This window comes from Mustela nivalis, assembly GCF_964662115.1.
Source record: "Mustela nivalis genome assembly, chromosome: X".
Taxonomy (NCBI): Eukaryota; Metazoa; Chordata; class Mammalia; order Carnivora; family Mustelidae; genus Mustela; species Mustela nivalis.
The window spans coordinates 31,305,781-31,332,584 of record NC_139040.1 but is presented as its reverse complement, the minus strand read 5'-3'; the positions used below and the strand labels follow the sequence as shown (position 1 = coordinate 31,332,584).

General features: G+C 41.5%; 2 long non-coding RNA genes and 1 pseudogene across 4 annotated transcripts in view; 2 read left to right on the top strand and 1 right to left on the bottom strand.

The window, feature by feature from the left end:
• Positions 1 to 26,804, bottom strand: part of LOC309855762 — a 179,677-nt gene that overhangs the window by 80,523 nt on the left and 72,350 nt on the right. The window lies entirely within an intron of this gene.
• Positions 1 to 26,804, top strand: part of LOC309855764 — a 199,495-nt gene that overhangs the window by 168,695 nt on the left and 3,996 nt on the right. The window lies entirely within an intron of this gene.
• LOC309855710 (importin subunit alpha-1 pseudogene) lies at positions 4,245 to 5,812 on the top strand (annotated as a pseudogene). Its single transcript has one exon. The product of its transcript is annotated as an importin subunit alpha-1 pseudogene (transcript).

The following is a 26,804-nucleotide window of genomic DNA, read 5'->3' as shown; positions in this document are numbered from 1 at the left end:
ACATCCATAAAATGGAGTGTTACATGGCAATAAAAAGGAATAAACTACTGATAGAGTCAACATGGACCAATCTCACGAATGCATGACAGCCAGTACAGAAATGCTATACAATGTATGGTTCCTTTTTTATGACATTCTGGAAAAGGCAAAACCATAGACTGCTAACAGATGAGTGGTTGTTGGGCTCAGAGTCTGGGGAAGGTTTGGTTATGAAGAATCAAGGGGGATTTATGTAGTAATTGAATAGTCCATTAACTGAATTATAAAGAGGGGGACTCTTCCTGTATGAAATATACACCTTCAAAAGGGGGGGAATATGCAGCTCAAGTATGCCTTTCTCTGTGAAACTTCTTTTTCAGTTTCACTGACAAAATTCTGTTTGTCCCTTTTTGAAAGTCTTATTAATTTATTTGAGAGAGCATGCACACATGTGAGCAGGCAGGGGTTGGGGAAATAGGGTGGGCGGAGGGGAGGGAGAGAATCTCAACAAGATGTCCTCGTGAGCACAGAGTCCCAGATGGGCTCCACCCCATGACCCTGACATCATGACCTGAGCCAGAATCAAGAGTCTGATGCTTAGCCCACTGAGCCACCCAGGCGCCCGTTCGTCTTCTTCTGACAACTTCATTATAACATGTATCCAACTTTCTGTTATTATTACTCAGGTAGGCATCCTAATTTCACATTTGACTGTGACTGCCTGGATGGTGCATTGCAACCTTCCCATCTTGCAACCTTCCCATCTTCAGCACCGCTGGTCTTTGCACACAACAGCTGTTCCAGAAATATTTTAAGCGATGGGGGTTGGGGGGACAAGGGGGAAAACTTCGAACGTTTGTGAGCCTGGATGAGTGAGGCAAGGATGGCGCCCCTAACAAAAACAAGGAGCAAAGGAAGGCCAAGAGTTAAGTCAACAGCACACGAAATGGCACAATGCACATGACGCCCCCCCCCCCACACGTATCAATCCACACTACGGGTCACAAACCTTCAGCGGTGGGGACATTGAGAGCCCAGGCACAGTGAGCCCAGTATGACTGCATCCAGATGGGAATCTAGCAAATCAGGAATGCTGAGACAAGTAGGATAAGCAACTGAAATCCCAACAGGGAAGTCAGTGACCCCAGGAAAACTCCAAATTCCGAAGGTCGCAGGACATGATGCCTTTTCGCCCAGAAGACAAGAACATGAACTAAGGCAGCATCTGCGAATGGCTTGCTGCAGAGAGAATGATGTGAAGACTAAAGTGGCAAACCTTAATGACAACGGCAACTGCATTTGCATAGCGCTTTCTACTTTTCAAACTGTTTTCCCAGTCATTATCTTGTTTGGTCCTTGTAGGTTTTTTAATTAGCAAAGCTATTTACATATTATACATATTTATCATCTTTTCCCATCACCAAATAAAGCAATAACATTTCCACATAGACATTCAGGATTCATTTCTTATTAGCTCAATACTCTCAGATTTTCCAGTTTTCCTTCATAGACATAGCTCCTCTTTTTCGTCTTGCCTACTTTGCTCTTTATGCCAGTATTCCTCCAGCATCTCTCATTTACCTATAGTAACAGGTTTTTCTTCATATATATATATATTTTTTTCTATTAGGATATAATTTAAATATAACATACTAGTTTCAGTCATACATGATTCAATATTTCTCCGCATCTCACAGTGATCACAAGTCTATGGCATCCATCACTACGCATAGCTAGAATTTTTTCCCTGTAGTGAGAACTTTTAAGATCTAGTCTCAGCAATTTTCCAATATACAATACAGTATTAACTGCAGTCGCTATGTTGTATATCACATTCCTAGGACTTATTTATTATACCTGGAAATGTATGCCTTTTTTTAAAGATTTTATTTTTATTTATTTATTTGACAGAGAGAGAGATCACAAATAGGCACAGAAGCAGGCAGAGGGGGCGAGGGGGAAGCAGGCTCCCCGCTGAGCAGAGAGCCGGATGTGGGGCTCGATCCCAGGACCCTGGGTTCATGATCTAAGCCAAAGGCAGAGGCTTAACCCACTGAGCTACCCAGGCTCCTCTATACCTTTAAAAAAAGAAAAGATTTTATTCATCTATTTGAGAGAACAAATGGGGACACGAGCAGAATGAGAGGATTAAGCAGACTCTGCATGGAGCATGGAGCCCTATGTGAGGCTCGATTACTTGACCCTGAGAACATGACCTGGGTGAAAATCAAGGATTGGTCGCTTAACCGACTGAGCCACCCAGGAGCCCCAGTTTATACCTTTTGATCACCTTCACCCATTCATCACCAACCCACACACACACTGAGTTTTCATCTCCCCAAGTATGATTCTATAACCTCCCTCTTTTCTGCTTTAATAGAACCTGAGGGAATTTTCGGTGTATTTGCTACTATCATGAATAATCCAACTAACTCAGAAAGATTTTCAGTGGGATGCCTCCAAAGACGAAGAGCTTAAGCAATCTCTTCTTCCTCTTCATAATCTTCCCTTGAGCAAGTATGGTGTCGCCTCTGAAACTCTGCATTAATTTTTAAGAAATAGTTTATTATCTTCTGCACAGCATTATAGCTTTGTCCTGGTACTTCTAGTTCCTGCATCCTCTTAAAGAAGATACTTCAACCATTCTCTTTATTGAGTTCTTCAGTTCCAGTTTCACAAGCAAAGGTTCATTTATTTTCTTATAACCCTTTCATTTCTCACTTGTCTTAAATCCTGTCTTTAGTGGCCTCTACAACACCACTTTTAGTTTTGGAAAATGTTTTCCCTGGGGCGCCTGGGTGGCTCAGTCGGTTAAGCATCTGCCTTCAGCTCAGGTCACGATCCCAGGGACCTGAGACCAAGCCCCATGTTGGGTGCCCAGCGTTTCTCCTTCTTCCTCGCCCGTCCCTCTGCTTCTGCTCCCTTGCTCTCTGTCGAATAAATAAAATCTTTAAAAAAGAGTTTTTCCCTTTTGAGTGGAGGAAAAGATTTCCATGAGTCATTTATGCTTTTGTCTTTCAATGCTGTGCAGATACTCTGTGTAGGAAGTACTGATTCAAGCTACAACATGGGTAAACCTCAGAAACCTTGTAAGGAGAAGAAGCCGGTCAAAGAAGACCACTTATCATATGATCCCATTTACATAAAAAGTCTAGAAGGGACAAATCCATAAAGAGAAAAAAAAAACAGATTAGAAGTTCCCTGGGGAATGGGAGAATTAGGAGTTATTGTTAATGAATATAGGGTCTCTTTTGGGGGAGAGATGAAAATTGAAAATTAGACTGTGAAAATAGTTGTACAATCCTCTAAGTTAACTAAAAGAAAAAAAAAACACACTGAACTGTAAGTTTAAAATGGACAAGGCTTTGGTATGTAAACTACACCTCAGTAAACTTGTTTACAGAGAAAAACAACTGTGATGTAAAGATCAAGCTTCAGGCTTCAGAGTCAGAACATACCAGACCCTCCTTCTTCCTATGACTCAAAGTTGACTTCCTCCTGATTATCAGTAGGAACCACATATTACTAAAATATGTGAAAACTGGCAACTCAAAATGTTTAAAAAGTCTTAACCGCATGTGCTAACGATGATTCCAAATTGCCCACGATTGACCTCGTACTGACCACCATTTTGCTTATACTGTCCACATACTGCCAATACTATTCTTCTCTGCTGTGCCGCCCCTCATTGTTCCTATAAGCTCCAAATATTCAGGCGGTATAATGTAACAGCAAATAGGATAGTCATTACTAATCAGAGTACTGGAATAAGACAAATCTAGATTTGCATTATGGTTCTACAACTTAGCTGTCTAATCCTAAAGAGTTGTCTTGAGGGCACCTGGGTGGCTCAGTGGGTTAAAACCTCTACCTTCCGCTCAGATCGTGATCCCAGCGTCCTGGGATCGAGCCCCGCATCGGGCTCTCTGCTCCACAGGGAGCCTGCTTCCTCCTCTTTCTCTGCCTGCCTCTCTGCCTACTTGTGATCTCTGTCAAATAAATAAGTAAAATACTAAAAAAAAGAGTTGTCTTGACTTCCCTAAGTCTTGGGGCCCTCATTTATAAAATGGCATGAATGATAATACCTCTCCCCACCTTAGAGTGTTGCATTATTTAGGGGATTTAAAGGGATATGACAGACACCGTCTTTGGGGTGATCCATGGTGGATGTTTTGAGGGCAACTGACCCACAGCCTGTGTGCCCCAGAAGGCCTCCTGGGGAAGCCTGAGCCAGCCGCGTAGCTTTCTCCCTTTGTCTTATAACCATGTCCACCAGCGAGAATGCTAATTCACCAGCTGCCCGCCTTAACAGAGTCAAGAACAAGGGGAAAGACAGTGCAGAAATGAGGCGGCGCCCAACAGAAGTTAACGTGGAGCTGAGGACAGCTAAGAAGGTTGACCAGATGCTGAAAAGGAGAAACGCAAGCTCGTTTCCTGATGATGCTTCCTCCCCGGCTGCAGGAAAGCTGCCACAACCAGGACACTGTAGAATGGTCTGTTGATGACACTGTCAAAGGCATAAATAGCAACAATGTGGAAAGCCAGCTCCTCAGGCTACTCAAGCTGCTAGGAAACTGCTTTCCAGGGAAAAACAGCCCCCTGTAGACATAGTAATCTGGGCTGGTTTGATTCCAAAATTTGTGTCCTTGGGCAGAACTGATTGTAGTTCCATGCAGTTTGAATCTGCTTGGGCTCTCACTAAACACTGCTTCCGGGACATCAGAACAGACCGAGGCTGCAGTAGATGGAGGTGTGATCCCAGCATTCATTTCTCTGTTGGCATCTCCCCATGCCCCCATCAGTGAACAAGCTGTGTGGGCTCTAGGAAACATGGCAGGTTCAGTTTTTCGAGACTTGGTTGTCAAGTACAGTACAGTTGACCCGCTATTGGCTCTCCTTACAGTTCCTGACATGTCATCTTTAGCATGTGGTTACTTATGTAACCTTACTTGGACACTTTCAAACCTCTGTCACAACAAGAATCCTGCACCCCCGTGAGATGCTGTTTGAGCAGGTACATTCTTCCTACATTAGTTCATTTCCTACATCACGATGATCCAGAAGTATTGGCAGATATCTGCTGGGCCATTTCCTACCTTACTGGTGGTCCAGATGAACAGACTTGTGCCCCAGCTTATGAAGCTTCTGGGAGCTACTGAACTGCCCTTTGTGAACCCTGTGCTTCGAGCCATAGGAAATATTGTCACTGGGACAGATGAACAGACTCAGGGTGTAATAGACACGGGAGCACTTACTTTCTTTCCCTGCCTGCTAACAAACCCCAAAACTCATATTCAGAAGGAAGCTGCCTGGACAATGTCAAACATCACAAGGGGTCTCCAGGACCAGATCCAGCCAGTTGTGAATCACAGATTGGTCCCATTCCTCATTGGTCTTCTCTCTAAGGCAGACGTTAAGACCCAAAAGGAAGTTGTCTGGGCTGTGACCAACTCTACAAGTGGCAGGACAGCTGAACAGACTGTATACCTCATTCAATGTGGCATAATAGAGCCACTGATGAACCTCTTAACTGCAAAAGATCTCAAAATTATTCTGGTTATTCTGCATGCCATTTCTAACACTTTTCAGGCTGCTGAGAAACTAGGTGAAACTGAGAAACTTAGTATAATGATTGAAGAATGTGGAGGTTTGGTCAAAACTGCAGCTCTATGAAACCATGAAAATGAGTCTGTGTACAGAAGCTTCACTAAACTTGATGGAGAAGGATTTCCCTGTAGAGGAAGAGGAAGATCAGAATGTTGTGCCAGAAACGACCTCTGAAGGCTGTATGTTCCACGTTCAGGACTGCACTCCTGGGACCTTTAACTTCTAGACTGTACACCTGAGGGAGAAAGTCATTTGTGGTGTGTTCTGGTAGAAGTCTGTCTTACTGTTTCTCTAGTAAGGACTCTTTCTCAGTGTGTTTTGTTATGGTAGCTCTTTTTACAATGAAACTCTACTTGACCAGTTCAAAACTGTACAAACTGTAGAAAGCTCCTCCTCTCAGTGGGTTTCCTATTTCTATGTGGAATCTCCTATTGTACAGTGTCCTGTAAATAAAGATTAAATTCTTTTTCTTTAAAAAAACTAAATTAGGGTGCCTGGGTAGCTCAGTGGGTTAAAGCCTCTGCTTTCAGCTCAGGTCATGATCCCAGGGTTCTGGGATCAAGCCCCACATCAGGCTCCCTGCTCAGCGGGAAGACTGCTTCCCCCTCTCTCTCTGCCTGCCTGTCTGCCTACTTGTGATCTCTGTCTGTCAAATGAATAAATAAAATCTTTAAAAAAATAAAAATTAAATTAAAAATAAAAGGATATCACATGTTATGTACTTATACAGTGATGGACAAAAAAAAAAAAAGAACCAATACAGACAACTTTTAGTATGACTATTAAAATAGGGCAGAAGAAAAGAACTGGAGTCTTTGGAACTCAAACTTTTGGACTCTTGGCCACTGAAACCTTCTCTCGCATATACATTACAAAATAACTGACAAGCAGAAAATGGTCACAATACCAGCATCAAAGGAGCGTCAACTGAAATTAGAACCCTGTATCGTATACTGATGCTGAACACGAACCAAGTGTATATGGTCATATCTACTAATGCCTCTTTAGTCTCCATGCAGAATGGCTTCACCACACTACAAGGTACCATGATCTCAACCAAACAGAACAAGCTGAACAACGTCAGGAGTGGCATGTGTCACAGTGAAATACTAACCCTGCTACTACTAACAGGTTAGCAGTTAACCATGGGGCTCACAGGCTTCTGTTTCCTATGAAGAGTAGCTAAGTTTCAGCCAAGGGTCCTACATATAGGTCAGCCAGCCAAAATTTGCAACCTGATTGCTGGAATTTAGAACCCCTTCGCCCAAGACTTGGACAAAGAAGCGGAAAACAGATGCCATGGAGAACCAGAGCTCCAGACTTCTCATCCCTCAGTTCAAAGATCTATTCTAGGATCTAATTTTGAGTTCTATCTTCCTATACAGTTCTCTTGGCAATTGCTGAATAAACAGGAAAAATAAGGGGAAGGGGACGTGGGGAGGCAATCTGCCAGTTGTCATTCTCCAAGACAGATGCAGTGCCAACAGGCACATTCAAGCAAAGGGAGGGAGAAAGCTATCCCCAAGTTAGCTTCTGGCATGCCTTTAGCTCAACCAATGTGACACATAACTCAGGGTTACAGCCCTGGTCCTGGGATTCCTAGTTCTGCTCAGCTGCAAGCAGTTTTGCTAGTGTTGTAGCAAATGTTGGCTGAGGACTGTAGTTTTAGCAAATATTTATGTTGCATAGGCAACACAGAAGTTTCCATAGCAACTCAGCTGGTCTTGAAGAATAAGGAAACATTAGGGTAGCCTTATGGAAGGCACCGGGCTCTCGGCATAGAAGCTAAAAGTGTGATTCAGGCTGGGATTATAACCCAGGTATCTTGACCCACTCTCTAGAATTTTCTAGTTTGCCCCACCCCCCTCTTTCATGAACTGGCAACCTAGTATGTGATTTCTTCCAAAGATCTGTATTCTGTAAGGGTAAGGAATGTTGATGTTACTAGCTACTACTTTCAATGCTTTTTTTTTTTTTTTTTTTAAAGATTTTAGGTCATATCTCCACCCAACATGTTGCTCGGAATACATGAGCCTGAGAACCAGAGTCATGTGTTCCACAGAGTGAGGCAGCCAGACACCCCTGAACTACTTTCTAAACAGGAGGGGAGCATGGAAGTGTCAGTAAATTGCTATGTCTCGTGGTAGAGGTGGTCCAGTGGGAAGTGATGGTAGGGGCTTCACAAAAGATGATAAGAAAGAGCCCACAGGGGAGTACATGCCCTACAGACGGGCAAAAGTATTAGTCCTTTATTTACACCTTTGGGGTTGTCTCCTCAGGACATCCACCTTGTCTGTATAAACAGCACTGCTACCTACCTATAGACTTAAGACTCCAAACCCAAGAATAGCCATCCCACTGCATGATCAGTAGCCAAAGATACTTTCTCTCTCAGAAATTTGAACTAAGTAGAGAGAGAGGGTGGAGATTAAGCTGATTTGAGATTTATTGTCTGGTTTGCAAACCAAAGAGACAGAACAGAAATGTAAAAACTTCAAAGGCAACTTGGCAATTGAGACTTGCCTTAGATTGCTGAGGTGGGTGTGGTCAGCAGCTACGATCCTCAGAAGAAGTAGATGTTTTATTTTCAGCAGAATCAAGCAGGCAACTGATGTCCCAGACCCAGAAGACGCCAGTATAGTTGCAAAGCCAGAATTAGGGGTTTACAAAATAAGTAGGCAAGCAGGAAGATCACCAGGGAGTCTATAGGAAGAGGTCCTTATGCTGCTGACTACTTGCAAAAAACACACAAACGTTAACTGATGTACAATCCGGTCTTTCTAACCTCAGATAGGAGGTCTGGGGGTAGAACTGCTGAGCTCCCACCGGAGTTTGGTCCACCTGAGGGCACACCTCATGGCAGCGCTAGGGAACTACACTGGAAAGTTCACAGGACTCCAGCACAACAGAAGAGTAAGTAAGGTTGAGAGACTGATTATTAGAATAAAGTAAAAATAACATAGATGTGATATAACATCTATGTGTTTGTACCTTTTAAATTTTTTTAAAGATTTTATTTATTTGAGACAGACAGTGAGCAAGTGAGAAAGCAGAAGTGGAGGGGCAGAGGGAGAAGCAGACTCCCTGCTGAGCAAGGAGCCCGACATGGAGCTGGAACCCAGGACCTTGAGATCGTGACCTGAGCCAAAGGCAGACACTTAACAGACTGAGACCCCCAGATGCCCCTACTATGTGTTTTGTGTTTTTACACTGTTCTAAGAGCCTTACACATTTGAACACATCCAATCTTCACAACAAGGGCACTATTTGTATTATTATCCCCCATTTTATAGGTACAGAGAAGTTAAGTAGCCTGTCTAAGTTTGCAGACTTGTGTTGAACTGCCTCTCTTTAAGACTAGTTCTTAGGGGCACCAGGGTGGCTCAGTCAGTTCAGCGTCCAACTCTTGATTTCGGCTCAGGTTATGAACTCAGGGTTGTGAGACTAAGCCCCGGCTCAGGTTCCACGCTGGGCGTGGAGCCTGCTTAAGATTCTCTCTCCCCTCTAATTATATAAGGCAATAAATTTATGGAAATACATACACACATAGATTTATGATGGTTTAAGCCAAATGTTTCTGGTAACTTGTCACAACAGCCATAAAAAATTCATACAATGCTCAAATTAGGTTTTGCTATCCTAAGGGAGTCCTACCCTTCACCTTGTGGCAGTTACTTTGACTGCAGTGCTAAGCTTTCATTTCTCTCAGGAGAGCCTGAATATGCTCACATTGCAGATTCCTAAACTCCCAATCCCAGATGGCCAGATCAAATTAGCCTTGTGGGTTGAGACTCAAAAATCTGCGTGCTGACAAGTACCTACATGTGATAACGCAGGGAGAAAGACTACACTTTGCAGAAAGACTGATATTGTCAATGTATGTGGATTGAACAGAAACCTTGGCCCAACCTGTGTACTTGCTGTATGCATGGCCCCCACCCTTTTCCTATGCTACTGCTTCCTCTCTGTTGGGAACTACCCCTGGTCTTTACCACCAGCATCCTCTACAGGATTAAACCAAGTCCCAAATCTATAAGCTCAGTTAGGTCTCTCTTGTCGCTGGCTATAAAATTGTCCCCAGAGAACATTGTTCTCTATCCTCTGTTCCCCACACTCCAAGACACTTAGGGTGCACCTACAATTGACCAACATCCAGCTATTTTCTCTCCCTTTCCTCCAGATCTCATAACTGCCAAATCGTTTCTTCAATATGGTTGCTATATACACACGGGTGATGTTCTTGTTGACTGACCAACCATCCAGTTGTGGTAAATTTCATAGTGGTTGGACAAGCCTACAACCCTTGAATAAACGTGTTTCCATGACTGCTCTTTGCTAAAAGTTTTGACATGAGATCCCTATCAACATATCCTGTTCCACACTCTGAAACAGGGATTCCAAAACATGACTGTGCAAAAGAATCACCAAAGAGCTAGTTAAAAATGAAAGTTTGTACCTATATGCTCAGAAATTCTAAGATGGGTACGTGTGTGACTCAGTTAAGCGTCTGACTCTTGGTTTAGGCCCAGGTCACAGTCTTGGAGTCATGAGCTCGAGCTCTGCATCGTGCTCTGTGCTGGGCATGGAGCCTGCTTAAGATTCTCTCTGCCCCCACTGCCCTCCCTCTCGAAAAAAGGAAAAAAAAAAAGAAAGAAAAAAATTCTAAGAGGTAGTTCTCAAAAACCTACATTTTAAAAATCTTTTCTAAAGATTTTATTGATTCACAAGAGAGATAATGAGAGAAAGCACAAGTCGCAGAGGAGGGGCAGAGGGAGAAGGAGAACCAGACTCCCTGCTGAGCAGGAAGCCTGATGCAGGGCTCGATATGGGGCTTGATCCCAGGACCCCAAGACCATGACCAGAGCTGAAGGCAGATGCTTAACTGACTGAGCCACCCAGGCACCCCAAAAATCTACATTTTAAATAAGAACTCCAAGAGATGCTGATGAAGGTGGTCCATGGACTAGACTTTGAGAGGCATTAACTTTTATGAAACTGACATTGTATCCCTTAGATCAATTTAGGGGTGGAGATACTGCAACCTTCGTGAGACCCTAAAATGTTTGCTTAAGACCCTACCCCCTTCCCTTGGTGCTCATTCAAATGTATTCATTATACGAGGCACCCAAATCATCCCATTGTGAATTCTGTCTGTCTCTAGACTTTAAAGATCATCATAACATCATTCTTTTAAATGTCACAAAGACACTTTTTCTTGGAATACAAGGCTTAATGAAGGGTAAAATATCACTTTTGAAGTACACAATGCTTGCGAGGCTATTAAGGGGAGTGAACTCAGGATGAAATTCTAATATAGATAGGTCTAAAAGCTATATTTTGTAATGTAAAACACAGGCCAACAGCCGTTGTGACTAACACCCATTACTGTTGCCTCTATGGAGAAGAAGGACAGGAGGGGATTACAATAGGATGGGGGCAATGCTGTGTGTTTATAAAACTCCATTTGGCAGATTTTCATCTGGGAAACGTCTCCTAATTTCATCAGTCTGAACATTTGCCATTTTCAGCACTCTGCGTCTTGACTGATTGCCCAATCTGCCTCTTCCTCAATTGTTATCGAGCCATTTAGAGGAGGAAAATAGCATTAGCCTGCAAAAGAAATTACTCCCTGGAAAGGTCAAAGTAACACGATTTTTGTTCTCGTTCAAAAGAAGAGATGGAAATTCTAAATAGTGCAGCCCTCAATCCCACCTCTACAAAGTACAAACGCTCTCCGAAAAGTTGGTCTCTGATGCTCATCAAAGCCCATTAAAGCACATCAGATTGTACTTACTCAGTCCAATCCTTTCAGTGTATAAATTACTCTCCGGGGTTTGGAGAGGTTCAGTAACTCTTTGAGGCCCTGGTCGGTGAGTAAGTACATCACAGCAGTCATTTCTCAATCGACCCTGTGGCCTCAATGCGTTAATGCACTCCCCAGGGGACAGGCTGGCTTAATAATCTAGTCATCTATTCCTAAAGGCCTTAAAAATGGATGTCATTATGGTGGCGCTCTTCCTTTCAACACAGATCTTAAGCCTGCCACGCAATATTACATTGACGATACACTAATTGTCAGGATGGAGCTTCTTAGAGCTGAGACCCACATGCTCTTACCGGCTCATGGTCCCCGCCTCCGTTAGCGTGAAACTCTCCAACAATGAAACAATCAGCATTTCCAACCTGCTCAACAGCTGATATTTCATCCTAATGAAATATCCTCGGGAAACAAGTAAGATAGTTGAAGCATTTAAACATTATAGAGTTGCAGGGCAAGTTTTAGTATAGTCCTGAGTCTTACACAGCCTTGGAAATTTGTATCAAGGTGAAGCTTTCCTGGGGTGATAAGTACAGAAGGAGTTAAGTCAAGTCGCTGGGGGCCGAAGGATGAGATACAAAAAGAAATATGCTGGAAAGACTCTTCCCTAGGCCTTTCTGTAAAAACGTAGTCTTGTTTTTTCGGACAGTGGCATATATACTGGTTAACTTTTACTTATCAATTGCCAAACATACACATTAAAGCAAAAGTTGAAGACTCAAAATAAGTGGTTGGTGCCTCAGGGGCCAATGGCAGGCCACCCCAAGAGAGGCCACAGTGGCATATAGATTTTGAGCTGAGAGACCCAAAAGACTGAGGAAGCAACTTTGATTGCCCCCCCCCAACAACTTCCAACAAAGAATTTAGAATGAAAGCCAAGCTCTAGAAAGAGAGCTATCACCATACACAAATACACTAGAAATGAAATAGAGGAGATAGACAAGGAACAACTGAGAAAAGTCAAAATTTTTAAAAAGTTAAAATTCCTCTGTAGGTCCCATGTTTGTTTCTGTGTGGCCAGCAAACATTTCCCCCTTTTTCATCTTTTTTTTTTTTTAATTTTTATTTATTTGACACAGAGAGAGATCACAAGTAGGCAGAGAGGCAGGCAGAGAGAGAGGAGGAAGCAGGCTCCCTGCCGAGCAGAGAGCCCGATTCGGGGCTCAATCCCAGGACCCTGAGGTCATGACCTGAGCCGAAGGCAGAGGCTTAACCCACTGAGCCACCCAGGCGCCCTCCCCGCCTTTTTCATCTTTCTGTGAGCTGCATTCCTTCCCTTTGAAGTCCCAGATGCTCCTTCCCCTTTCTCCTTAGTTCTGGGTGACACATATCACATTTGGCCTGTTTTTGGAATCTTGTGTGTGTATTTCCCATATGTAGGAAATGATATTTTATTTTCTACTATTAATCTGTTTCCTGCCGAGTTAATCTATGGTCTATCTAAAAGAACATTGGACAGAGGAAAATTCCACCCCAGCCCCACCCGACCTTGGGACATGGCTAACCTAATGTAATTCCGAGCTCTTCAAAAGTTGGCTTTTTTTTTCCTTCCACCTACAGGTTGTCTCAAGCTCCATGATACCATTTGGTTCTCAGCTACTACTTTGAGTACAAGTTGTAATTTTATATTCATTTATTTACACCCCCACATTGTTCTTAAAAGGAGTTAAAGAACAGGTACTAAGGACCTATTTTAAATCTTTGCTAGTTACCATGAGTATAAAAGACCTACAGAGGGTAGTATTTTTGTAACCCACGAAGTTTTTGACTGCCTGGGCCTCCAGACTTCTAACATTTGCCTGTCCCCTCTGTCTCGAGCAGCTCTGAGCCACCACTTAAAAAGTACACAAGCCTTTCCTCTTTCCACTCTTGTCTCCCCTAATTTTTTTTAAAGATTTTATTTATTTATTTGACAGAGAGAGAGAGAGATCACAAATAGGAAGAGAGGCAGGCAGAGAGAGAGGGGGGAAGCAGGCTCTCTGCTGAGCAGAGAGCCGATGTGGGGCTCAATCCCAGGACCCTGGGATCATGGCCCAAGCTGAAGGCAGAGGCTTTAACCCACTGAGCCACCCAGGTGCTCCTTGTATCCCCTAATTTTATTGTGTCTCTCATTCACTCATTCAAGTCTACTCTCTTCAGACATAATCTGGTTTTTTTTGTTTGTTTGTTTTTAAACAGGAACTATCCATAAAGAATTTCAATGTGCCTCAAAACACACAAAGACTAATCATTGTCATGATTTTCACCTAACCTTGTGTTTTAACTTTTATGTATGGGCACTCTCTGAACACTGAATCTATGTTTGTGTATCTTTCCTCCATGGCTGAAGCTGTTCACACAAAATAAACTGGCAAGCATAAAATGAAATTTATTACAGTTCATCATAAAAATGGTCAAATACACCTTATCTGTTACAGCACGGTTGAATTGTTTACATCATTTAGACATGGTGTTAACTTTAAGAGAGTCCAGGAGATTACCAACAGCATATATTTGCATGCTATTTTACAATGCAGAAGCCCTTTCACACACTGGGTCCCCATGTAAGCTAGGAAGGATTAAGGATCAGAGAAGTAAATTGATTTGCCAAAGATCACAAAGCTAATAAGTATTGGAATATGTAATTTTCACTTGGCATTTGGAAATGTGTGAATACACAGATTAGATGAGTACACAAGACTTGAGTCCTTGAGAAAATCATAACCAAGGGACTGGCATAGTACCATTGTCAATTTTCAATAAATATTCATGGAGAATGGACCCAAACTCATTTTGGGGTTGCTTGGTGTAATAAAAAGCAGCCCATGAAGTTTTAGCACCCTGCCAAGATCATGGTCCCATTTGGAGTAGAGCACTCTGAGACAGTTTCTGTAAGTTGACAAGGCTCACATAAGGCAGAGGCCCCATCACCCTAATCATTCAGTGACTGATTCAAGGTCATAGGCAACTCCATACAGCTTGGACACAAAGAAGCCAAATACCTGGGGCTTCTTTGAAACTCGGCCCAACAGAGATTGCCCAAATCAGGGGATGTTTAATGGACTCGATTATAATTTTTGTTAGGAAGTTAGGATCACTTGTTGGCCTTTTGGTTAAGATCATGTGTAGACAGGAAGTTAGGTACACGCAGAGTTCAGGATGTATTCCAAACAATCATATCCTAAAATCTTGTGGGAGAACAAATGGCTTTGAGGAAAAATAAACGGGCCTTGACGAGAATAGATGGGAAATACGACAGGTTTATGACAATGTCTAGTTGGGCAATTCTGTATCCGGGTGCTGCTTTGTGCTGACTTCTCTTCAGCCGTAAGAGTTAGTCTTCCGCAGTTGGGAGACTCCCAAAGAGGGGATTTATGCTGGTTGAATTCTTTTTGGCGGTGCTTTTAGGAACATACAGGGAGTTAAGAAAAAGCCTCTTCCTGCAGCTATTGTTTCTTCAATGTCGTCAGCTGAAAATAATCCTGACACCTTTACAACATATTCTAGACCCTTCGGTGCATAACCTTTTGTCCTATGGCACTGCAGATCCCATTGTTAACTAAGGAGACTCTTAATTTTTTTCTTCTCTGATGGAAACTTTGGGAAATCAGTTATTCGCTAGGATCCATGAACATTCATTGGTAGCTGGTCAAGGGTACTTGAAGACGAAAGACATCTTTTGCTATCTTAGACAAAGATATTTACCTCGGGTCTATTTACCTCGTCTCTAAAAGTATCCTGATATTTAGGGCTCCTCTAAACACCCGAAATCTAGCATAACAAGGTTCAATGGGCTATAACTGGGTGATAGATTGTAATATGTGCATGCTTTTTGAAAGGAGGGTGAAAGATCATGGCTAGACTATTTGTCTGACCAATGGCCTGGAACACTGAAATGGGAAAGTCAAATGCATATGCATTGCAGTGATAAGGAAAGGATGTCTGTGGCAGAAATACTAGGAGTCCTAAGAGTTCTTTCTACCATGTCTTTAATGTACTTTCTACGAGAGCATGTTTCTGAATTCACAAGGAAAATAAATAGCAATATATAGTTCGGTATTCAAATATCTGCTTGATAAAAAAAACTTTTCAGAATGTACCTATAGACAGGAAAATACAATCAGGAAATTTATTATACAGAATAATGACCATCCTTAAGATATCCATGATCTAATAAGCAGAAATTGTGAATATGCGACCGTATATAGCAAGAGGGACTTTGATGATGTGATTGAGTTAAGGATCTTCAGATGGGGAGATTACCCTGAATTACCTCGGTGAGTCCAATGTAACCACAAGAGTCCTTACCAGAGAATAAGGCAGGCAGAAGCGTCAAAACAGAAGGTATGGCAAGAGAAGCAGAATGGGACTAATGTGATTATTGGAAGAGGGCAATGGGCCAAAGTACATCAGATGACTCTAGAAGCTGGAAAAAGCAAAGCGCAGAGTCTCACCTAGAAGCTCCAGAAGGATCACAGCCTTGCTGACACCTCAATTTTAGCTCAGTGAGACGTGTCCTTCTCCCGACCTCCAGAAATGTAAAATAATAAATCTGTGTTGTTTTAAGCCACTTTAGTGTGTGGCAATGGGTTATAGTAGCAATAGGAAATGAATATAGTATTATTTATTATGCTGTTGATGCTTCCATTTCCTTAAATCAGGACTCGCTTATGCTTTAAGTTTAGACCTTGGCAATAAATACGAGGATGTGACAGTTTATTTTGCAATGAAAAATACCATTCTTACTCATTAATGCCTCCATAAGACTTCAAACCATAATTAAAGACCAAAACACCAGCTCACTCATTTGATGTGGAACAAAAGCATAATTTAATTGTTTTTTCTTCCCTGATGCACCCAATAGCATGAAGTTAAGGCCAAAGTGATAACTTTACATGTAAGAACCCACATCCTAAACACAGAAAAGGAAACCAAAGTCCATCAGAGAATTTGGCGCTGCCCTTAGTTTACAACATAAAGGGATGCGTGGTAGATAAAGATGTAGCCTCTGACCTTTCAGAATGAGATGGGCTTCCATGCCTCAGCAAACCAGGACCATCTAGACCACCAGTAGAAGGAAGAGCCTCATTCACCTTCTATCAAAGCCTGCCTCCCAATAATACTGTGCTGCTTTTTGACTGTGAGCATGACCCAATTTCTGATCCGAGAATCTGCAAACATAAAATGTCCCTCCACGACATGTTTGGACTCTATCCAGGAAGTACCCACAACCAGTTTAAACATCGCCTCTTCCCACCAGATACTGATCCAGAATTTGTGTCCCTTTACAACCTGGCCTCTACCCCAAATCCATTTATTTCCAATTTCCATTCTCCATTGACCCAGCGCCACTCTGTTTCCCTAGGTCAGACAATTGGAAATAGATTAGCCTTGAACATTACATATATTACAGTTGATACAGCAAACATTAAGATAGCTTGTGAACACAGTCATTGTTCACAGCAGCTGTACCGAGCAGATGAAGAAGCTAGCACATCAGTCAGGTCGGCCTGATTCCAAAGCTCCTCCCTTACACCCTATTGTAAATGGCCTTCCACTCAGACAATCGCGAATAAGATCAGAATCTACCAACAGCAGAGAATCATCCGATCCTTGTGCCCACACATGGTGCCAAACTCTAGAACTCCAGCTCTACCACCTTCTGCCTCAGTGCTGTCCCCCGCACTCACTTCCTAGATTACCTTAATGAACACGATAAGCTTTTAGATGCTAAACATCAAGACTGTGGTTTGCATTTCAACAATTTAGACCTGTAAGGCCAAGCAATGAGGAATGTAAGCATTTCATGACATAAAACAAGCACATATGTTAGTGATGCCTTTCAATGCCCCCCAAAGAATCGGAGAATAAAGTTCCTTGCCTATAGGAATGTCTGTGTTTATGAAATACTTGAATTAACATCCTAGAAATAAAAGGAAGCTTTTGGGATACTGTCTGCTACATCCTACAAGCTGAAATCCAATGGGTATTTTCACAACAACCCTCTGACCCAGGAGGTGGCTCAGTGCTGAGCCAAAGCATACTTAATACCACTAAAGTAGAATGTTCACTTTCCTTCCAGTTAGGAGATAAATCAGTGGTCAATAAAATGAGAAAACAGGGGCACCTGGGTGGCTCAGTGGGATAAAGCCGCTGCCTTCAGCTCAGGTCATGATCTCAGGGACCTGGGATTGAGCCCCGCATTGGTCTCTCTGCTCAGCAGGGAGCCTGCTTCTTTCCCCAACCAACTGCCTGTCTCTCAGTCTACTTGTGATCTCTGTCTGTTGAATAAATGAATAAAATCTTACAAAAAATTTTTTAAAAATTTTAAAAATTGAGAAAATGACTGTGTATTGCAGATTGATGGGACCCAGTAAAATTGGTGATTACAGAGTTAAATTATTCTATAATGATATTCTCTTTTAGAACGGAGGCTCAAACAAAACACTAGCCATTTCTTCAGGAAGAATTTAGAACAAATTAGGAGATAGGTGGCAAGCTTTCCTGTCTTTCCTTCTTAATATCACCGTATTTCACCCCCTCCCCGCAGGTGTTTTGCAGTGTGCCACATGAGAGCAGTTTATGGGAGTGGTTAAGATTGGGGAAGAACTCCTGGTTTGGAGTCGAACAAACGTAGATTAAAATTCCAGTTCTACCATTCAAAACCCACAAACCTCTGGAAAAGTTAATTTCTGTGAACCTCAAAGTGTTGCTGTGCAAATTTAGTAATGCAACAGGGTACCTGCCGTATCACTGTTCTGAGGAAGCTTTGTTGTTTCCCTCAAGCAGCAAAATATCTTCCCGAGGTAGAGGTTGTGGGGCAATTTTGTAACCCGAAGCCAAACCGTAGAGCTGCTCTTCTGCTACAACCATAAAGAAGTAACTGATGAAATCTATCAGAATTGTATTTAGCGTAGTGAGGTCTGTCAGTTTTGTCTATGACAGAGTGACCACTACTGGGCTTGTCCTCCCGCAGTTAAAAAACAAAACAAAACGAAAAAACTACAAAGGGACAAAGAACGTGAAACATCTGTTTTTATACACAAGACAATAGATGGTACAGGTTGGAAGTCCTTGGAATGAAAATAATAAGATGGGCCTGAAAAATATGCCTAGAGGTCTCATTATGTCTTTGGCTGAACAGGAAGTTGTTCATGCACTGCCTCACACAGGCGAGGGACAGCTATAGGGGAGTTACAAGCTGGAAACTTCCCAAAACTCATACAGGATTGCAAAATAGTCTAGTTCTCATCAACTAGCAGGGGCCAGTAAACACATTCATGAAGGAGCCAGATAAGAATACTTTAAGCTCTGTGGGTCACAAATGGTGTCTCTCACATAATCTTTTTTTTCTTTTTAAAACTCCCCTTTAAGGATGTAAAAATAATTCTCACCTCTCAAGCTCTTCAAAGTCGGTCCACAAGCTGGATCTGATCCGCAGGTTATGGGTTGCTGTATTTTGAGCGAGAATGTAGACACCACTTTGAGCACCAGAGTATTCAGTGGGAGACCAAAAAAGGTCACACCTTGGTAATAGCATTAAAGTAGACAAAGAATACAGTATATTCTTTTGGCTCAGACTAACAAACCCTAAACACAAACCAAAATTGAATAAAGAATAAGGAAAAAGTTATAAGAACAAAATAGAGAATGTCACTGAAATCCTACTGATATTAATAGGCTAACTAGACAGTATTAACAGTATTATGCAAATAAGTCCTCCAATCAGATGAAATGGGCAAATTCCAAGAGTGATACCAATTATAAAAACTGACACAGGAATACACAGAAAACTGAACAACCTCACAACTATTGAAGAAATTGAATTCATAATTGACAACCTTTGCACAAAGAAAACTTCAAGCCCAATGAGTTCTATGAAACATTTTAAAAATAAGTAATACCAAACCACAAATATGTCCAACAAATAGAAATAAGAACACTTGAACCCATTCTATGAGGCCTGCAATACTCTTGTACCAAAACCAGGCTAAGATACTACAAAAAAGAAATTTATTCACTAATATCCATGAAATAGAAAGTACTAGAAATACTGAGACAAGCAACACATAACAATTATAATACATCTAAGTGCCTGGGTGGCTAAGTTGGTTGGGCATCTGCCTTCTGCTCAGGTCATGATCCCAGGATCTTGGGATCAAACTCCGTGTCAGGCTCCCTACTCAGCAGGAAGTCTGTTTCTCTCTCTCTCTCCCTCTGCCTGCCACTCCCCCTACTTGTGCCCTCAATCAATTAGGCCTTATGCCAAGATTTCAAGGCTGCCTCAACATTTATAAATCAATCAATGTAAATCACCATAGGAAAAAACTAAAGAAGAAAAACCATATTACCCTCTCAACAGATGCAGAAAAATCACTCAGAAGAAATTCAACATGCATGAATTATAAAAATTCTAATTAAAAGGGGCATCTACATGAAACCTACAGCCTACATCATACCTAATAGTGAAAGACTAAATGCTTTCCCCCCAAATCAGAATTTAAGGCTGCCCACTCAACCCTTCTCTTCAACATCCTACCTGATGTTCTAGCGAGTGAAATAAGAAAATAAAAGGTATATATTTTTGTAAGGGTCAGTACTGTTCTAACAGCAGGGATGAGTTTTGCATATTAATTTTTGTGTATCGAGCTTGAAGCCCGTGAACCTACTGAACTCAATTATCTGAGCACTTTTTTGGTAGATTCTTTAGGGTTTTCTAAAGGACAACTTTTCCTTTCTAATATGATTTTATATTTTATAAAAAGTACAACAACAGAAAAAACTCATCTGTGCTGCTAGAGCAGCATCTGGTACCTGGCAAACACTCAGTAAATATTAAGTTTCTATTTTATTTGACATAAATATTGGAAATGGAAAACAAGAGTCATGCAGCTTTGTAGTATATGTATACCTTATGCTAATGCATTCTCAAATTCTTCAAATATCCAAAATGATTCTACAAATCATCTGTTGGGTTTGCTGTAAAAACCTTTTTCTAAGGATAAAAAGTTGTTTTAGCCTTGGTTGACGTATATGATTAAACTAACTCACCCTAAGCTATTAATGTTGTGCTCTAAGTGATTGTTTTTAACATTTTATTGAGGCATAATTTACAGAGGATGAGATATATCAATCTAATTATACAGTCCAATCAGCTTTGACAAATGCATACCACTGTGTAACCAACACCCTTATCAAAATATAGAACACTGCCGGAAGGCCACAAAGTTCCATGGTGCCCTATTCCAGGCACCCTTCTTCCCCAAAAGAGCCACTGATCTGCTATTACCATAGATTAGTTTTCCTCGTTTTCAGAATGTCCTATAAAGGAAGCTACGCAGTGTTCTCTTCTTTGCTGGGCACCTTTCAGCATAATGCTATTTTTAAATTTTTATTAATATTATATTGTGTTAAGAAAACACAAGATGCACCCTCTTAACAGACTGTTAAGTGCACCATAGAGTATTTTTAACTGTAGGCACAATGTGGTACAGATCTCTAGCCCCTATTCATCTTGTATAACAAAGACTTTATCCTTCTTACACAGCAACTCCCTGTTTCCACCTCCCCCCATCGCCAGCAACCACGATTCTATTTTCTGCTCCAACAAGTCTACTTTAGATACCTCTTGCAGCATTTGTCCTTCTGTGATTACTTCACTTAACATAATACCCTCAAGGTTCACCCATGTTGTTCCATATTGTGGAATATCCATCTTTTTAAAGGCCAAATAATATTGGATTCTATGTACATACCTCGTTTTCCTGATCCACTCAGTCGGCTTTTGATGGGTATAACTCTTTTGGATAAATATCTAGAAGTGGGATTGTGGCCTCACATGATAGTTTTAATTTTCTGAGGGAACTCCATATTGTTTTCAAAGCGGCTATATCATTTTACATTCCCACCAACAGTCTGGAGAGGGCAAAATAGAACTGCTTAACCTGAAAAAATGAATCCACCATAGAATACAGGTCCAAGTAATCAAGGAAAAATAGGTCTTCCTAGGTCACATGATAAGTAAGAATACAGATAGATGTAAGGGTAATATTTTTCTTTCTTTCTTTTTTTTTTTTTTAAAGATTATTTATTTATTTATTTGCCAGAGACAGAGGGAGAGAGAGCGAGCACAGGCAGACAAAGAGGCAGGCAGAGGCAGAGGAAGAAGCAGGCTCCCTGCCGAGCAAGGAGCCCGATGTGGGACTCAATCCCAGAACCCTGGGATCATGACCTGAGCCGAAGGCAGCTGCTTAACCAACTGAGCCACCCAGGCGTCCCAAGGGTAATATTTTTCAAATGCTAACTTTCCTTCCTTTCTTCTAATCACTCACAACCACCAGACAATCCCCCATCCTTCAAGTAGCAAGGCTGTCCTGTAGTCATTACTTTATGTGAGGGATAGAACAGAAAAAAGATACGTAGATTTAGTCGCTAGAGATCTTAGAGAAGAGAGAAAAGTCCAGGAATAGACAGGAGTTTGGAGGGAAACATCAGGGCTTTCCTAAACCTGCACTCCCCTCCAAGAGCCCAAAGAAAATCCACAATCCATGGCGGCGCAGGAGGGAAAGTTCTGGTGAGATGAACAGTGAGAGGGAGAAGGCAGGATCTAAGGAGACCGAATCATAAATGAGGATTTCAGGGCAAAAGGTAACTATGAAGAGCATTATTGCGCTATCTAGGCGTTTCATGGAACCATCCTACCCACACTTAACCTTAGCAAGCAGAGTCTGTTAATGAGGGCAGTCCTTCTAAATACATCTTATAAACTCTCAACAAACACCAGCACCCCACCCTGTGATTACCAAGTGTGACGTCTGTCTGGCCAGGCAACTACTCAGCATCGACAACATCTTCAGCAATACCCAAAGACAGGAGGGATCCAAGAGAAGGGCACTGGCATTGTGGTGGTGGTCAAGAAAAGCTCTCACACTGTTAACTGTCAAACTAAAGGGAACAAAGCCTCCTCAAGTCAGGAAATTGGTCAAATGCTCCTAACCTCCAATCTCCCCGCTCATGAAAACAAAATCATCTGGTCAACCAACCAACTTCATTGAAAATCAAGGTTTTTGCATTTCCCTTCTCAAACCACAGAGATCTGAGTGCATTATAATTACATATCCTCAAGGTGACACTCATAAATTTTGACTGGAAGTTAAGGACTACGTTACTATGGAATGTGACTATAGGGTCCCTACTTATTTCAGGACTGTCATATATGACACTTGACAGATAGAAGGCAAGAACATAAGCTTTGCAGCCCACACAGGTACTAATCCTAGCTCCAGTCCTTACTAGATGTACATCATTAGACAAGTTACTTAAAACCTATGAGCCTCAGTTTCCTCATCTACAGTGGGGCTGACACTACTTTCCTGGCCAGGTTGATCATCTCTATTGTAGTGAAAAAATAGAGATGATCATCTGACACTTAGTACTAAAATCACCGATTACAATCCCTGGCACATGGAAGACATTTAGTAAATGGAATTATTAATGAAAAATCATTCTGCCAAAGTGCCACCATTAAACACTCACTCCTGTGGGTTAATGAGCTACTCACTTAAACAGAGTCATTGCTAGCCAAAGTTGTAAAATACATAATGTGCCTTTAGCACCTACATTCAGACTTTCATCTTTATGCCCTTCTGTCCTCAAATTGGTATTTTGTTAGAGAGAGAGAGAGATCAGAGAACGCGTGGGAGAAAATGGAACATAGAAAAATTCCCAGTTCTAGTTTAGACTTGTGACTTCGAAAGCTAGGTGACAGATGTGACATATTTAAGAACTTATTTTTCCAGAAAATAGAGCTGGACCAGGCAGACAATATAAATTTCCCTGATGTTATGATAGAGTTAGTGCATTATCATTTAAGTAGTACTCTTCAAACATGACTAAAAATATATATGTGTATGTCTTCCCCCAACTTCATGTATTTCTGATTACCTTAATCATTCATTACTTTCTCAAACATTACAACATAAAAATGAGAAATGGCTTTCAGTTAAGAAAATTTGCAAGAGAGAACATAATAATGTGGAACAGCTGCAGCTATGAATTTTATGAATGCTTTGTTGAAAATAACATTAAATGGTAAAATCAGATCACAGATTAACTCTACTCTGTTTTATGCTATGCGCAAAATGCATCACTCTTATTCAGCTATGATGAGAAGAACATGAAATAATTTACCCTGGTCTTTATTGGGTAGAAATCATCCTCATCGTCATGTTTTTATTGAGGGGCTAGTATATGGAAAGTAATGTGCAAAAATGTATGGATATGAAGACAAGGTGCCTACATTCAAAAAACTTAAAAACAACTCAGGAAACAGGCAGTATAGACAAACATGAAAGCACAGGATCAAGGTCAGAGTTGATTGGTAAGTATTCCTTATTTTCACATACTAATTCCTGAGCTTTGGATCCCTTCTCTACATCAAGTAGATAGTCCTAATGCCCCACCTCTCCACTTGGTTTCTGACATTAATAATACATGTGTAAGGTTTTTCCAGCCAAATTTTGCAAAATTATGTCCCAGAAGCCAAACAGAACCCAGAAACAGATTTGTCACACTATCCATATTTCCAATGTACTCTTTGACTTAGCTGTACCCATTTTCAGATGGTTTTGTTTTACTTTGTCATTCAGACTTCCAGCTTCTCTTGACAAATCAAAAGACCTGGCAAGGCTAGAGCCATTTTCCACTCTCCATAACATTTAGCTATTCCTAACAGAAGGCCTCTAGACGGGACCTAGGAACTCCACTTCTGTCATAGGCCCCACCACTGTTTTTTCTTCCTTACACATGTCTAGCTCCACTCCTTTACCTCTCAGTCTCTAAAGGCACATCTGGGACACCTGGGTAGCTCAATCAGTTAAGCGTCTACCTTCGGCTCGGGTCATGACCCCAAGGTCCTGGGATCAAGTCCCACATGGGGCTCCTCGCTCAGTGGGGAGCCTACTTTTCCCTCTGCCTGCTGCTCTCCCTGCCTGTGCTCTCTCTCTCTGACAAATAAATAAAATTTTAAAAAAATAAAGGCACTTGGGTGTGATCTATGATCTAGCCACACTCCATACTCAGCATGAAATCTCACGGTGGCCTTGTTGTGACTTAAAATTTCTACCTTGGTCTTCCTGCCATGTTCCTTGTTTCAGGAATCCTTCTGGCACTGGCATTTCCTGACTGTTGACTTCCTGCTCCTGCCCCATCTCTGTGACACTTCTTATTGAAACCTATACCCACAAAGGGTTGGCTCAGACCTTATTTAAAATCTCTGAATGACTGTTAACTTTACCGACACCCAGATTTAGGGCAATCAATAGTGACGAGAAAATATGGTTCTGTGGGGAAAAAGAATTAATTGTATTCATGAATAATCTGAGAGAGGAAGTTCATGAGCCTCTAAGCCAAAATTTCAACAAAGCCTTGGTCTCTCTTCAAAATATATAAGAACAGGCAACAGTGAAATCTCCAATGGAAGTAATTCATTTGGGCAAGGATCAGAAAGGAAAATGAAAACTATGAGGTGATAGGTTGATGGGGAACACCATATTGATATGGTATCAAAGTAGCACCCCCAAGGATTACTGGCTGGCTAAACAGGTAGGAGAAGGTCACTTTTCAGCAGAGGAAGATGGCAGTCATCATGTTAAGCCAGGGATCTTTTCACTAATACAGAGTCAAACACACATCATGTCTCTGAATATCACACAATAGACAACACACAGCCTCATCGATGATGCAATGCAGTCCTATGAAAAACGTTCAACCCAAATCCAGTAAACTTTAGTTCTAAATTCTAGTTTCTAGAACTACGGAGTTCTAAATGCTAGTTTTTAGAACTGTAAGGAATAGAGGAACAAGTTCAATCACACCACAGGGAAAAACGGGTGACACCAACACGCAACTTATTCTAAAGAACAATATTCCCATCAAAATCATGGAAAGAAAGGGGCGGGGTTGAATTACTTATACACAAATCGAGAAACTGATTGCTTTTAAATAAATGCACGGGCAGGAAATCCAGCAAGCAAATTTTCAATATAAGTGAACCGTGATTTGATCATTCATAGAAAGAGAAATGGTTGGGTAACATTGAAGTACCAGGAAAGCTGTGAGCACAGATACAGGTGATGACTAACTCAAAACATTTCACCTTGAAACCATCACTGAGGAACTGACTCAATATTAAGTGAAGTGCTCCAGGATTTTGGGTCTCTCTCACTTATCTTATCCTTCACTAACTCCTGCTTACCAGGTATCTGCTTGGCGATTCCCCGCCCAGTTTTACTTTAGCTCCTCTCTTCTTCTGTTCTCTCAATGCTCTCTTCTTCCATCATGACTTTGTCTACTAAATTACTTATCTGTCTCTCCTTGTGGCTGGAGACCTTCTATAGGACAAGGCTAGTATGTCCCCAGTGTCCAGTCCAGTGTCTTGTACAGCATGGGCTTCCAGTAAATCTGGCATATCTTGTTACTTAAAACTGAAGTCTTTCTACGCCCTGTCCTAAGATTTGGAGCCTACTTCTTAATCTCTCCTAATAACTGAGGCCCAGGTATCTAACAAGATAAGATTTCATTTTCTAGCAGCCTGTAAGTCTGTCCTAATATCGCCTCCTATGGAATCTTAACATGCTGCTCTGTTCATCTGTCAATGCATCCCTGCTACTTAATTTTCTGAAATGTCAAAGTCAATGTCACTATTCTTTCTCGTTCTCTCAAAATGCTGAAATTTTTGTGGGAACGTTTCAATACCTGAGCAGTTTCAATACCAAATTCAGGGCATTTTTGACACCTTAGCCCTCCAAGTTCATTATCTGAGTGGTAGTTAAGCTTGACGTGCAAGAGCCATCCAATCAAGCTGTTTCTACTGCATGTGATCAACGTAATCATTTGTCCTCATTGTCACTCTCCCCTAACTGTCAGTACTTTCATCCTGTAAAATCCCAGAGAGGCTATCAACTGCAAGTCCAGTTGAAATTTGGACTATCTTCATTTCTGGTCTTGTCGACATCTCCTTGACATAGGCGGGTGCATCTACAAGTATTTAAGCCCCTTTGGTAGAAGGCAGAAGTCAGTGACTCTACACGGAACCGAAGTAAAATATATTCAGTAGTAAGGTTGCTTTTGTAGGGTCAAAGAGAAAAGTACGACTAGAGTTTGGCAGTAGTTATCTTCAAATTGGCCACCAGTCAGATAGCCTTGCAACATAAAGATGTTTATTAGCTAGGTGTCATTTCCGCTTTTCATGCATAGAATAAATAAGGTCCCATAAAGATCCCTACCTTTCAAGAAACCCCTAGGAAGCCATCTAAACTTCATTCTAGAGGCTAATAAAGGGCGACAGTGAGCTTTACAAAGTTTTTAAAAAAATGTGCCCATTTGGACCGGTTTGTCCAGACTAGGAAGAAAAAAATAATTA